General features: G+C 39.0%; 1 protein-coding gene across 4 annotated transcripts in view; it reads right to left on the bottom strand.

Annotated features, from left to right (window-relative positions):
• The window catches only part of TBL1X (transducin beta like 1 X-linked), a 379,125-nt gene that overhangs the window by 272,507 nt on the left and 90,957 nt on the right, over window positions 1-15,661 (bottom strand). For 2 of the 4 annotated variants that reach the window (XM_043992599.1, XM_043992596.1), the window contains exon 2: window positions 8,662-8,793. The exons of the other annotated variants lie outside the window; for them this stretch is intronic. The gene's annotated coding sequence lies outside the window, so the exon portion shown is untranslated. The remainder of the gene's footprint in view (window positions 1-8,661; window positions 8,794-15,661) is intronic. 4 annotated transcript variants of the gene reach the window in all.

The following is a 15,661-nucleotide window of genomic DNA, read 5'->3' on the forward strand; positions in this document are numbered from 1 at the left end:
TTATTACTGTCATTCTACAGATGAGGAAATCGAGGGTGAGAGATGTGAAATGGCTTGCTTAATAATATCACATAACTAGGTAAGAGACAGAAGCAGAACTCAAACTCAGGTCCAGCATGAATCTTTCCACTATCCCAGGCTGCCTCTCAAGATTACTGAAGGTAAGGGCTGGTCCTTATATTTTATCTTTGCATTGTTCTCCATGCCTAGCAAAATACCTACTTTAGTAACCAGAATAATATTTTACACAAAGGAAATATTTAATGCTTTGCTGAATTATAATTCAACAAGCATTTATTAAATACCCACTATATTCAGAGAACTGTTAAAATAGAGGGAAGGGAATAAGCATCTACACAGGGCCTGCTATGTGCCAGGCATGGTGCTAAATACTTTCCAAAAATATTACTTCATTTGATCTTCACAATAACCCTGCAAGGTAAGTGTTGTTATTACCCCAATTTACAGCTGAGGAAACTGAGGCAAACAGAAGTTTAAGTGATTTGCCAAAGGTTACACATCTAATAAGTGTCTGAATCTGGATTTGAGCTTGGATTCTAATTCTGACCTGCCTCTGTTAAAACAAAGATAGATTAGATAACACACACAGTCAATCAATTAACAAACATTTATTAAGTACCTACTATGTGCCTGGCACGGTGCTGGGTGTAAATAGTCCCTGCCTTCAAGGAGCTAAGAGAATCATGGACACACACATATATATTTATATTTTAAATTATCACAGTATTACTAATTTTTAAAAATCTTTAGAAACTTTCCATACAAAAGGGAATGTTCTGCCAAATAGGTAGTTTACAAACATAAAAAACTAAAAACCGCCCTTTTCACAAAAATGCTAGCAATGCCTTCATCAGGCACTCTTAAGACCTTCAACAGGACTGAATTAACCTCAGAGTCCATGTTTTGCTAGGCTGACCCAGATTTTTGTAGGTTATGTAAATATTACATTTAAATTGCTGTTTATCTTTATTCAACTTGTGGACAAAGAATAAAAAGGGTGCCTGGAAATGGGAGTAGACATTCAAGCTTTCCCCACTCCACCCCCTTTCAATGGTGACTCAAAAAAATAAAAATGTTTATGGTTTCCTCTGGATTTGACCCTTTGTTCCTACAAATGCTGGTTCAAAGCCCAACACAAAATGACAGTTTTGTTCCATGACTGTACACATGGAACTTTTCTGGGGTCTCAGCTATTTTGACAGGCAACTACATGCTTTCAAATGAAAAGTTATGGGGCACTTAGAAATATCATCCATACAACAGGGGAGATGAAAAGTCTCTTTGCAGTGAAATTGAGAATATGCTCTATGTTACTCTGCTAGGTGGTACAGTGGATAGTGCTCCCAGCCTAGAGTCAGGAAAACCTGAGTTCAAATCCAGCCTCAGAAACTTATTAGCTGTGTGACCCTGGACAAGTCATTTGGTCATGTTTGCCTCACTTCCTCTTCATCTATAAAATGAGCTAGAGAAGGAAATGGCAGACCACTCCAGCATTTTTGCCAAGAAAACCCCAAATGAGGTCAGGAAGAGATGAAATAACTGAAACAACTGAACAAGTATGTTACCATTCACTTTATAGAGCACAGTTTGATCATGTTCTTGACCATTTTCTTCCCTACAGAAGGGGGTCATAAATATAATCCTTGACAATAGCTTTTTAGGTTCTCCACATCTGCATAGTCAAGAAGCTCCTCCTTCACAATGGCCGCCAATGAATGACTACAGACTCCCAAAGTCTGGGCCATGCCCTAGGAATGCCTGTGTAATCTACTGTCCATTTAAAGAATCATTAAAATAATCTCAAACTCAGAAATGTCATCCATTAATATGCTCTGATTTCTGCCCATTCTATAAATTCTAATTTGGGTTTCAATGTGACTTGACAACCAACCTCCCATGGCAACCATTCCACTAATTCCCCTTTGTCCTCTCCTCTGTGCTTAATAATTATAACAAGCATTATCATTGTCTATGCACTTTTCCTCCCCCTTCTCCAATGGCATGTCCTTGAGGATCAAGTAATTTAATTACAATGAACTACATGCAGTAGGTACTTAATAAATGCTGGCTATTTTTGCTTCAAACCCCCCCCCCGCCCGCCAATGAAAGATGAAAAAGTTCATATGGCTCCTCGATTGAGGGGCTGCTTTCGAATGCAAAGGAAATTCATTGGGCCTTCCCCTAATCTATAAATCTGCTCCATATATTCACTCTTCCCTTATAGAATTTTTTCATGTTAGTCTAAATTCTGATAAAAGATGATGCACCTTTAGTGAATATATTCTCCTTTTTCTATCTTAATGCCTTAAATTTTGATCCTGCATAATCATTTGATCTACTGCTACTGCTGTTGCTGCTGCTGATGTTATTGACTACCATTTATGTAATACTTTAAGGTTTGCAAAGATTTGGTGTTTTTTTTTTTAAATCATCTCAACTGATCATTCATTAACATGATGAAAGGTGCCCCAAGTTTCATTTTTCTGGCACCTTTACAATTCTGATGTGTAGATAAAAACAGGTTTGCCCAGATTCTGAAGGTGACCCTTCTTGTTACAGACTTATGATCACCGTCCTGACTTAAAACTGAATGAACTAGACCCTATCAGGTGAGCAAGCTAGCCCTCAGGTATAACAAGACTGTGTGTGGTAGATGGATGAATTCATTTAGGTTGTTTATAAAGTGTAGTGTTTCAGACCTCAGCAAACATTCAGGAATTCTTATTTAACTGTAGCTTCTCTCACAGCTGTAATATTGTTTCTCTCTCAAATTTAGATCATTCACTTTTTCAGTGGACATGCAATAAATTGTTATGAAATCATCATCTTCATCTTAGGTACAGTACTCTACAGAGAAACTAAACTAATGCCTTTGATCTATATAGCACTCATAAACTAAGAATCAAGAAAAAAGATTTCTTGGCCTCAACAATCCTACTTCCCATTTCATTTTACTCCCATGGTTATCCTACATCAACCGTCCCTTCTACTATGATAACAAGATTCAAATGTCCTAGTAAATAAAGTGGAATTTTCCTGAAGTACACATGGTAAAATGCCAAATAGGCAGGCAAGAAGCCAATAAATATTAATATTATGGCCTACTATGTAGCAGGTACTGTGTTAAGTGCTGGGGATCCAAAGAAAGGCAAAAGACAGTCTCTCCTTCCCAAGGAGCTCACAGTCTATACAAATGACTATGTACAAACAAACTATATTCAAGAGAAAATGGAAATAATCAAAAGAGGGAAGGCACTAGAATTAAGTGGGGAAAATTGGGAAAGGCTTCCTGTTAGTAGGGCTTGAAGGAAGCTAGGAAAACCAGGAAGTGACAATGAGGAGGAAGGGAATCCCAGGTGCTGGGGACGAGCAATGAAGACGCCCAGATTCAGGATATGGAGTGTCTTGTTGAAAGAACAGCAAGGAGGCCGGTGTCACTAGATCACAGAATATTTGGTGAGAGGAGGGAAGACTGGGAAGGATGGAGGAGCAGGTTATAAAGGTCTTTGAAAACCAGAGGGTTTTATATATGATGCTGGAGGTGATATGAAGCCAGTGGAGTTGAGTGAGTGGGGTGGGGGGTGAGGAGTGAAGTGACAGAGTCAGACCCGTACTTTAGGAAGATTGCCCTGACAGCTGAATGGAGGATAGAATGGAGTGGAGAGAGACTTGTGGCAGAGACACCAATCAGCAGGTCACAAAAAGCAGTCCAGGAAAGAAGTGGGATGGGATTGCATCACAGTGGTGGCAGTGTTAGAGGACAAAAATAGGTATATATGAAATACATCATAAAGGTAAAATTAACAGTATATAAAAGGTAAGACATAGTGAGAAGTCAAGGTTGGGGGACTGTGAGGATAGTGGTACCCTACACAGTAACGACTGGACAGGGAGAGGGAAAGATAATGAATTTAGTTTTGAACACGATGAGTTAAAATGTCTATGGAACATCCCTAAAGTAGACAGGTGGCTCAATGGATAGATTGCCAGGTCAGTCTGGAGTCTGGAAGACTCGTCTTCATGAATTCAAATCCAGCCTCGAACACTTCCTAGCTATGTGACCCTAGGCAAGTAACTTATCCCTATTTGCCTCAGTTTCCTCATCTGTAAAATGAGCTGAAGGAAATGGCACACCACCCCAGTATCTTTGCTTTGAAGATCCCAAATGGGATCATATAGAGTCAGACACGACTGAAAAAAATGACTCAACAACAACAAATGAAACATCCCACACAAAGATGTCTAATAGTAGTTAGAGATGAGAATTGAGCACAGTAGAGCACAAGTAGATCTGGGAAACGTCAACATAAAGATGATGACTGACAGGTGCTAATCAGATTGGAGGGAAACAGAGGGAGAAGAGCTCTACAAAACCCCCATCGTTGGTGGACCTGACCAAGTGGTCATGTAGGTAGGAAGAGAACCAGGATCCAGTTGTATCCTAAAAAGTGAGAGAGAAGAGAGTCTCAAGGAAAAGACAATGATCGGTAGTCTTGGGAATCTCCAACCCCATCCTCTCCCCAGAACTCTGGTCCACATCTCAAACTCGGCACATCCAAAACTCAAGTAACTGTTGCCAGAATCTACCTTGCTAGTGCATTATTTCTGTAATACCCCCATTCATATAGTTCTCCCATGACAGAAAGCTGGATAATATCTCATTTTTCCTTCTTCCTCAACTTTCACAAGCAACGACCTGCCAAATCTGATCAATTTTTGCAGTATTTTTAGTACTATTGCTAATTAGTTTTGCTAATAAACACCCCCCTTCTCTACTCTCACTGTCACTCACTAGGCCCTTATGGACACTCACCAGAAAAACTCAAATGACCTCCCAAGAAGACTAACAGCAGCCACACCATCCTTTGTTTGGCTGTCAGATTTTTCTTGTGCATAGACCAGATGTTACTCCTCTGCTCAAAAGCCTTCAATGGTTCATTACTGCCAACCAAGTGAAATTCAAACTCCTTCCCTTGGTTTCAGTGTTCCATGATATGTAACTATTATTACCTCTCTGAGCTTAACTCATACTACCTTCCATAAGCACTGCACTCCAGCCAAAGAGCCATACTGACAGTCTCCTGAAAATATCCTACATTTTCCTGCCTCCTTCTTGCATTGTTCCCTATGCTTGGCAAGTCCTCTCATCCTTCCCCTACCAGACGAAGTCCTATTTGTCCCTTTAAACCCCAACTAAAATGGCACCTCTTCCAGGAGGTCTTCCTTGATTGCCCCCATTAGATTATGCCCTTCTCAGATTTCTAATCACATTTTGTCTTCTCTTCTCCACTTAAATGTTATTCTGTACTCTGGTTAGTTAAGTAAGTACTTACTCCTCCTATAAGATGGAAACACCATAACAACAGAGATGTGTCTTTTATACAAAGTAGGTACTTAATAATGCTTCTCAAATTGAACCTGTTATTGAAGTGATCTGATCTTCTTCAACAACGGGGAATAAAACCGTTATTTTGGCCCAGATTGGGTTATTTATTTTTCTTTATTATGAGTGTGTCATGACTTCCTTTTCAAAGTAAAATGACTATAAAGCAAGATTTACATAGCTAATAATAATCATGAGAGATTGCAGCTGCCAATGGAACTATGATGTATAATTTATATTAGTCACTAGAAAAAAGGAAATTGAATTTCTCGATGATTAAAGGGTAGAAAAATGGGACCTGTGAAGAGGAAGTACAGGGGTAGAAAACACACTGGGTCAGCAGTCAAAGGGCCTGGGGTTGAATCCACTTACTACCCTATGTGATCTTAGGCAAATCACTTAACCTTCCTCGGTCCCAGTTTACTCATCCGTCAAATGATGGAGCTGGATTAAGTTACCTATAATGTCCTTCCCAGTTCAAAACCTATGATCCTCAGATAAGTAAATCTTAAGGAGAAAAAATAGACTATTGGATAATTCTACCAAAGAATATACCAACTAGCTATTCTTCATCACTGATAGAAAAAAAAAGAAATGGGTTTAGATTGCAGGACTGAGATAATTCTTAAGGGAATAGTGAGTATACATTGGAACAAAAAAGAAAGATCACAGATTATCTGGTCTCTGAAAGCTGGCAAAACAAAACAGTGACAGAATAAGGTAGATATAGACTGAGGGAGGCAGCATGATGTAATGAGAAGGCTGTGAAGACAACTGAACTTGGGAGTCAAAAGCCCTGGGTTCAAATCCTACTTCAGCTTGGCCTCCTCATTTATGGACTGAAGGCTGACCGATGTCTGAGGTTCCTTTCAGCCCTAAGCCAACAATCTACCACTATGTGGGGGGAACTCTAAGGGTCCCTTCCCATAATCTAGTCTTGTATGGCGATCTGGCAAATGGGCAGTCATCAAATAAATACCTGTCCAAACACTTAATGGAAGATAACTTCTCTAAAGAATCTAGTGATGGGCAGCTAGGTGGCACAGTGGAAAAAGAACTGACCCTGGATTCAGGAGGACCTGAGTTCAAATCCAGTCTCAGACACTTGACATTTACTAGCTGTGTTACCCTGGACAAGTCACTTAACCCTCATACCCCTGCCCCGAGAGAGAGAGAGAGAGAGAGAGAGAGAGAGAGAGAGAGAGAGAGAGAGAGATTAAGCATTTTTTTAAAAAATTAAATAAATAAAAATAATCCAGTGAGAGTTTTTTTCTTTCTTATTGTTTACTCCTGGCCTCATAGGATAGTTTACATCTTGACCCTCTTTCTTAGTTGGAAACAGGCAAATTCCCTCTTTCCCAAGGCTAATAAGAGAAGGGCTAGGACCAGACAACAACGAATATTTTTCCTCCCCTCAAAATTTTCTCCCTCTTTGTTGTAAGAGGAAGCCAGCAGTCATCAACCTCATCATGCTGGGTGATCTGGAGACACACAAGTCCAATTATGTAAGTCCCCATAGCCTGATTAACTTATATTTTCATGTGTTCCGTAATAAGTTAAAAAAAATCTCTTACAACCAGATATAATGACCTGTTCTTAATCCTCATCATTCTTGACCTATCTTTAGTCTCAGACTCTGTGATCATCCTCTTCTGGATACACTGGTCTCATGCTTTGCTCTCTCTTGGCTCTCACCCCTTCTTTTCAGTATCCACTCACCCTAAGTGTGACTCAAAGCTCTATCCTGGGCCTGCTTCTCTCCTTCCTGTACAACATTCCATTCCATAATCCCATCAGGTTCCAAGGGTTCAATGATCATAACTCTGCAGATGATTCCCAGATCTGTCAATATATGCAATCTGAGTCTTTCTCCTGAATATAGTCTTAAATCATTAACTATCTTTTAGGTATCTAAAACTGCATATGCTGTAGGCATCTCAAATTCAACATTCTCAAACAGAACTCCTTATCTTTCTCCCCATATCCATGCCTCTCGTCCCAACTTCCCTATTAATGCTGAGCACAATGTTCCCGGCCACCCAGGTCTACAATCTACAATCTCTGGGTCAGCTCCTATCTGACTCACTACATAATCACTACAGAATCTCTTATATATGTCCCATTCCCTTCTGTCACACTGTTGCCACCCCAAGAGAGGACCTCATTACCTCTTAGCTGGACTACTGCAATAGCTTTCTAACTGGTCTCCCAGGCTCAAGATTCTGCTTACTAGGGGGCAGCTAGGTGGCGCAGTGGATAAAGCACCGGCCCTGGATTCAGAAGGACCTGAGTTCAAATCCAGCCTCAGACACTTGACACTTACTAGCTGTGTGACCTTGGGCAAATCACTTAACCCTCCTTGCCCCACAAAACAAAAACAAAAGAGGTCAAGCAACTTGTCTGGGGTCACACAGTTGACAAGTGCCCACCCTTCTGGATTTATTTGTTCATTGGTAAAATAAGGGAGGGGTTGGACTAAATGACCTTTAAGTTCCTCCCAAATAAGTACTCATACCCTTCTTTTTGCCTACAGAGACCAAACTGGCTGATTCCTTCAGGTTGCACAATAAACTAATAAGACAACCACTGACATAAAAGCAAATTCGATTAGTAATTTTCTGTTCTTATATGATTGGTCAAGAAAAATTTAAATTCTCATGTTGCATTAATTATACTTTAAATCCCATAAAACTTAAAAAAAAATATCTTCAAAAGAATATAAACTCCAAGACTGGTTTTGGTTTTATCCCCCTCCCCCCCAAACCGCCCCCTGCCTCCAACACACACTCTACCTAGCTCCATGCCTTGTAACTTGCAGGAGTTTAATAAAATCTATTTCACTGGTTATATATCATTTTACATTCAAACTCTTTTTGATCCCCTCCCCCTAAAGGAGAACAGAAACTCCTTGAAAGTAGGGACTACCTGTGCGTTGATTTCCCCAGCCTAGCAGTACCTCACACAGTCATAACTCAATAAACGTTCATTCAATTGAATTTTATTATATGAGAATTTCCATTCTCCTGTTTTCCTTGCCTTCATTGAGTAGAACACTCACTCCTCTCTGCTCCTTGTGTTACTGAAGACATCATACAAAAAAACATACCCTAGAGCTTTACTTCTAATAACGAAATATAAAAAAGGTGAAAAATTGAAAGGGGAAAACAGATGAGGAAGTCAAAATTAAATGCTCTACTGTCAATGTGATTAAAATAAGAATGCACATGTTTTATGCTTGTTAAAAGATAATAAAGAACCTTTGAGAAGTTATCAGTAATATTCCCAGTGCTCATTTTCCAGTGATGGGTTTTTCTAATAACATCTAGTTATGGGTTTTTCCAAGACACTGTTGAACCATGTCAATCTTCCCTTCCACTGTAATCTTTAGTCTGTGAAAAATTAAGCAGAGGAAAAAAACACATAAGCTTCTAAATTTAAGGGGCACTGTTTTAATAATTCATGGTCTTTGTTCAAATTATAAAATCAAAATGGTTTACTACCTTACAGTTCTAGTTTGGATGAACCAACCTGTGCTACAATTTTATACTTCAATGCCTATGTATTGGGGTTAGTTTGCCAAAGAAACACAAATATACCATACACACACACACACACACACACACACACACACACACACACAATGCTATATGGCTTCATCCTAGACAAGAGACTCACAAATGTGTTCCATTGCTAAAGAACTGGTAAAAAAAGCATGGACAGTTCTGTAGAAATCAGACAATCAAAATGCCACTAAATCCATGTAGATCCCGTTAACACTACACAGTATTCATCCATCCATCCATGCCTGCAGTCAGTCAACTAGTATTTATTAAGCACCTACTACACGCAAACTCCTGTGCTAAGCACTGGAGATTCAAAGAAAAGCAAAACAAAACAAACAAAAACCACAAAAAAACCCAGTCTCTCCTCTCAAGAAAATCAGTCTAATGGGACTACCCATTCTACTTCACTCATTACCACAGGGAGCCCACCCCTTGTGCTCTCCTAACATTACATGGATAGTAACAGCTCATGTGCTGTCCACCAGTTGTCCCTCCTTCCCACTATGTAATGAGCTCAGCTTTTTCTCTGGACCTACTCATCTTTGATGTGATGTGGCCTGTTCATGCCCATCTCATGCTTCTCCAGCGCCCTTTGGGTAAGCCTCAACTCCCAGTGTTTGTCAAATTTAAAATTCCACTACTCAAAGCTGTACATCACCAGAAAAATCATGGCATTTAAAAGGCGAGTCTTTCCTTTGGGGGAAAGGTGAATTTTTTTAAATCTTTGCAATTTTTGACAGGCAGTCAAGTTTAGGATCTATTTGCAGTATCTGTCTTAGATATAGTTACCGATAGACAAACTCTATGGGTTGCTGCAAATCATAATCTGGACCAAAAAGCCTTCTTCATCCACTTGTATTTTTTTATGTTCTCCCAAGTCTCTAGAGTGATCATTTCTTGTCGTTCAGTCTTTTTTCAATTGTGTCCAACCCTTTGTGACCTCATTTGGGGTTTTCTTGGCAATGATGTTGGCGTGGCTTGCCATTTCCTTCTTCAGCTCATTTTACAGATGAGACAACTGAGGCCAACAGGGTTAAGTGACTTGCCTGGGGTCATTCTGCTAGTAAGTGTCTGAGGACAGATTTGAATTCAGGTCTTCCTGACTCCAGGCTCAGTGCTCCATCCACTGAGCCACCTGCTGCCTCTTAAATCAATTCTAGACCTTGCTTAAGAGACTCTTCAATGTTCCAGTGATGCAATCATTAAGGTCATCCATAAACAGACACCTCTGGAAGAACTCACCATCTACAGAAAATCTATTTTCAGAGGGGACTCTTCATTGGATCTCCTCTATGACAATGGTGAATAGCTTTGTTGAATTTAAGTCTCCTTGTACTTTACTCCCTCTACCTAGTCAATGATCCATTGACACCAATCTCTTTGCTAGTCTTGGAGGAGGCATAACTTTCTGACTGTGCATTTTCAATGACTGTGCCTCATACCTGGAAAACTTCCCCTCCTTATCTCTAGTTCTAGTCATCCTTGGCTTCCTTAAATTCTAGCTAAAATACTACCTTCTACAAGAAGCTTTTCCTTATCCTTTTAATGATTGTTATTGTTATTATTATTATTATTATTATTGATGAGGCAATTGGGGTTAAGTGACTTGCCCACAGTCACACTTTCCCTGTCTTTCTTAATGCTAATGCCCTAGTCAGAGATAACCTTTCAATTACTCAGTACATATTTTGTATGTACATAGATGTTTTGCAAGTTTTCCCTCATTAAAATGTAATCTCAATAAGGGCAGGGCTTATTTATTTATTTATTTTGGGTCTTTCTTTGTATCCCTAATACTTAGCTCAGTGCCTGGAATATAATAAACAATTAATAAATGTTCACTGAATGACTCCTACACCTCAAATAATACTAATAAAATAAGGAAACAAAGTTCTCTTATTATATCTTTTGAAGTTATTTTAAATAACTTTGAGATAAACACGGAAGCACCCTGCTGGAAGCATCTTGCATGGCCAGATCAAAAAGATGTTGGCGGGAGCAGTTAGGTGGTGCAGTGGATAGAGTACTGGCCCTAGATTCAGGAGGACCTGAGTTCAAATCTGGTCTCAGACACTTGACACTTACTAGCTGTGTGACCCTGGACAAGTCACTTAACCCTCATTGCCCGGGGGGGGGGGAGATGTGGGGGTTTTTTAGTCAATAAACAATAAGCACAGTGGAATGTTGTATTATCTACACCTTTCAGACAATTATGCTATTGTTAAGGAGTGGTCCACTGTGAATTACTGGTTGGAAAAGCCAAGCTCTTCTCTTCCAATACCCTCAACTCATGTTCAGATTATTTAATAAACATCTGGCATATATGGGATGGTTGGTACTTACTGATATTCTCTCAGCTGTCTTTTGGGATTGAGGAGTAATGAAAGCCAAGGTCGGTGGGGTTTTTCCCCTCCATACCTTTGGTTTTCTCCATACCTTGAGAATCAATGCCTTAAAGCTCTTATTCTGTGACCACTTGTTCTATTCCAGTTATTACCATCTTTTTAAAAAATCGGTGTCATTTACATTTCCTCAAGAAACACATGTAGGATTGTATAATGTCAGCCTCCTAATGCTGTGAACTACTTTGCTCAACAGATAAACAATTAAAAAAATAAATCTTTGAAATCCTTTTTCCATTTCTAGCCACTTAATGAAGTCCTTCCAATTGTATACTTAAAGATCTTTCCCTGCTGCTTCTCAATTGTTTTATTAGGCATTATTGATCATTGCCTTCTATTATCCTTCTTGGTAAACATCTTATGAATGGCTTTTTAAAATTCTAAATTAAAGCAGCCCATTGCTAACATATCACTCTGCTAGGCAAGGAGATGACATGTTTGTAGGCTGAGGTGCCTTCTGGAATCATCCAGTCTCTGCAATTTGGCAATTAATTTAATTTGCTAAACTTTGTTTTAGGGGTTGGTTTTTGGTGGGGGAGTTTTTGATTCAATCATTTCAGTCATATCCAACTCTTTGTTCACCTCATTTGGGATTTTCTTGACAACGATAGTGGAGTGGTTTGCCATTTCCTTCTCCGGCTAATTTTACAGGTGAGGAAACTAAGACAAACAGGGTTAAGTGGCTTGCCCTGGGTACACAGTTAGTAAGTGTCTGAGGTTGAATTTGAACTCAAGTCTTCCTGACCCCCATACCCTATGCTCTAATCACCTTGCCACCTTACCTGCTCAAACTTTGGTACGCAATTTATAATTAAAGATGACATCCACTGCTTCATCCCTTTTCCAAATAACTTGCCTAGATACGTCACAATGGAGTTGTTGTTAATTATGTAAAGCACCTTTTTCTCATTTTTTATTCTTTATGCTTGTTATGTATTAATTTTTAGTTTTGCTTTAGCAAATCAGTGTTCTGGCCAATACAGTCAATTAATTCAGGATGACTTACACACCAGAAACAAATAAGTAATTTTCTTCCTGTTAAAATATAATCTTTTTTTTAATGTTGTTTGGTGCTTGACATGTTCAACACCCTCTGATTCTGGTCTCAAAGAAAGTATTTATGATGTAATGGTCCTAAGGCTTCTAAGGAGCTGGCAACCCTACCTGTGTTTGCAGGTCTTTTTTCTTCCCAAATCAAATTTCCCAAGACTTTCACTCTCTTTCCCTATGCCCACATTATCACTCAAGTCACTAAATATCAAGATATATGTTAACTTATTTTGGAGGTTCCTGTCTAATTCGTCAGATAATTTTTCTCTTTCCCCATCTTTTGCAATAATTTATGACTTGTAAACCACAGTATTTTTTTTTAAGTGAGGCAATGGGGGTTAAGTGACTTGCCCAGGGTCACACAGCTAGAAAGTGTTAAGTATCTGAGGCTGGATTTGACCTCAGGTACTCCTGACTCCAGGGCTGGTGCTCTATCCACTGCACCACCTAGCTGCCCCCACATAATTTTAATACTTATCTTTTTGCAAATACTTTTCATATGCACTACAATACTAGAAGATCAAAGATACTTTTTAAGGATATTTTCTATTGCCTTTGAATACACAATAAAAGCAACTCCAACAACTCCTGTATTTGCATCTCCAAAGAGAACCCTTGAACCATCCTTTCTTTTAGCTACAACTTCCTTTTTCCTTCCAGTTTCATGAATAACAATAATATCAAGATTGATATGGTTCCATTCTTCCATTAACAAGTCATTGTTAATAGCTAGTATCTCACACTTAAGAGTACCAAAAGCAAGGTTAAAGTTTAGAGACATTTGAAAATCTATGATTCCTAACACTCTCTGGTCCCCCTTTCACAACTCTGCCATCAAGGGAGGCTGTATAAGACTGAGGGGCATTTTAAATTCTTTAATTTTGTTTTATAAGTTGTCATGACCAAAGAATCCATTCTCAAGTGGCCATAGTTGCTAAGATGGCCCTTAGAAAACAGACACAGTCTACTTGAAAAGAAAAATGACACCTATATGCAACCCCATTTAAAGCAAATGCTTTCATTGGTCTAGAGCTACAAGGGCCCTCAGATAACTTTTTTGTCTAGTCGCCTGCTTTTACAGATGAGGAAACTTGGCGCTAGGAAGGTTACTGTTACTTCCTCAAGATGACATAGGAAATAATTGGCTTTGAAAACGGAAAACAAATGGCACACTTTGCTATAAACAAATTGAAGGTGCTAATACTAACAACTGGCATATTCTGGTTTTCTGGGCCTACTATTTGAAATGGAGATTGTCACAGAAAATGGGAATTTTGACCAAGGAATTTCAACAACCCCGGTCCCAAAATTAACAATGTAACCAATCACAAGAAAAATCTTTACATAAATCAAAAGCAGTCTTGACCTTGTATAAGGAATGAGGCAACAAAATCTTCACTTAAAACAGCTTACAAAAAAGCCCCAGCTCAGCAAGGCTTCACAAGAAGGGATCTCAGATCTCTCAGCAAGATTACATACAACTGTACTAAGAAGTCTTTCTTTTCCACAGCATAATTTAGCTCAACCTCTTTCTCAGAACAAACAGTATTAAAACCCCTACAAAACTAAGGAAGCTATAGGGCATGAGTGGCCTTTCTTCTCTATTTCTTCTACCATGTTCATATATTTCTCCTACCATTTCTTAAGTCTCCTCATTTCCTTATTACATTCATCCACAACCAACTTTTCCAGGCTAATACAGCCAGTCTGGGGCAGCAAAGTGGTACAGTGGTTAGAGCACCATGCCAGGAGTTAGGAAGACTCTTCTTCTTAAATTCAAACCAGCCTTAGGGCACTTAATGATTGAATAACCCTGGGCAAGTCACTGAACTCTGTCTGTCTCAGTTTCCTCATCTGTAAAAATAAGCTGGAGAGAAAAGGATAAACCACTCTAGTATCTTTGCCCAAAAAAAACCCGAAAAGGGATCACAGAGAGTCAGACATGACTGAAAATCAACCAAACTATCTAACCATCTTCCATCTATTCCACTAATTTGCACGTTTCTCCTGTAACCAGAATGGGTATCTATGCTTCTGCACTTGATAAATAAGTACCTGTGTCCCCCTGGTACTGGTTCGCCTGACTTTCCCTACCTTCTTTAACCATCAGAGGTCAATAAAGCAAACCTCTGATTCAACAACAACAAAACAAACAAAAGGAAATTCTGGGGCATCAAACATGCAACACTTTCCAAACAATGAATAATACAAGAACAAATATCATCCATTAAACTAGGAAATGAAAGGATGGGGATAAACATTATTCTCAAACTTCCCCCTCAAAACCTGTGTAACCTCATCAATTCACTCACTGAAAAAGCAGAACAAAGAAATAGTGAAGGGAACAGGATCATACCCTACAGAATAATCATGAGACAAATCAGTTCTCTAGATAGGAAAACACCACTATAAAAATATCCAAAGCACAGGCTACAACAAAAAGCTTTAGCAAAATACAGAATCAATTGTCTGCCATAATAATAGAGATAAGATTAATAGAGATAGGGGGTAGCTTGAGTAAAACTTTTCTGATAACTTCCAACATTTAATACAAGAAGAATATAATCATATTCTTTTTGTGGTTTGTTTGTTTGTTTTTTAACTGAGGCAATTGGGGTTAAGTGACTTGCCATGGGTCACACAGCCAGTAAGTGTTAAGTGTCTGAGGCCCAACCCGAACTCAGGTCCTCCTGACTCCAGGGCCGGTGCTCCATCCACTGTGCCACCTAGCTGCCCCATCATATTCTTTTTAGAAAGGGAGGATGAGACTAAATTTCTTTTCTAAAATTCAATATTCAATCAAGAGAACAAAAATTCATGGTTTTGGAAGAATTTCAGGTCAATTCAACAAATATTAATTATGTCCTACTATGCAGAATGTGTGATACATGGTGAGTAGTAAGTCAAAAATAAAATAGCCCCTGCATTTAAAAAGCATTCTACTGAATTCATTCTACACAAAAACCGATAAAAAAGAAAGAGAGAATATAAGAAGCCAGAGGACATTGACAATTGGGGGTACCAGGATGGATTTCTCATAGGAGGTAACATCCGAACTAGGCCATGAAAGAAGCTAGAGATTGTAAAAAGTCAATTAATGTGTGTAGAGAGTGTGCATTGTGGGCCATGGGGAGGGGACGGGGCTGGGACATTTCTGTCCACAAATAGGGGAAGTTTGTGAAATAGCTAGTAAGCTAATTTGGCTAGAACACAGAGGACACAAAAGGAAGTAACATAAAATA

The sequence above is a fragment of the Dromiciops gliroides genome, chromosome 3 (assembly GCF_019393635.1).
Source record: "Dromiciops gliroides isolate mDroGli1 chromosome 3, mDroGli1.pri, whole genome shotgun sequence".
Lineage (NCBI taxonomy): Eukaryota > Metazoa > Chordata > Mammalia > Microbiotheria > Microbiotheriidae > Dromiciops > Dromiciops gliroides.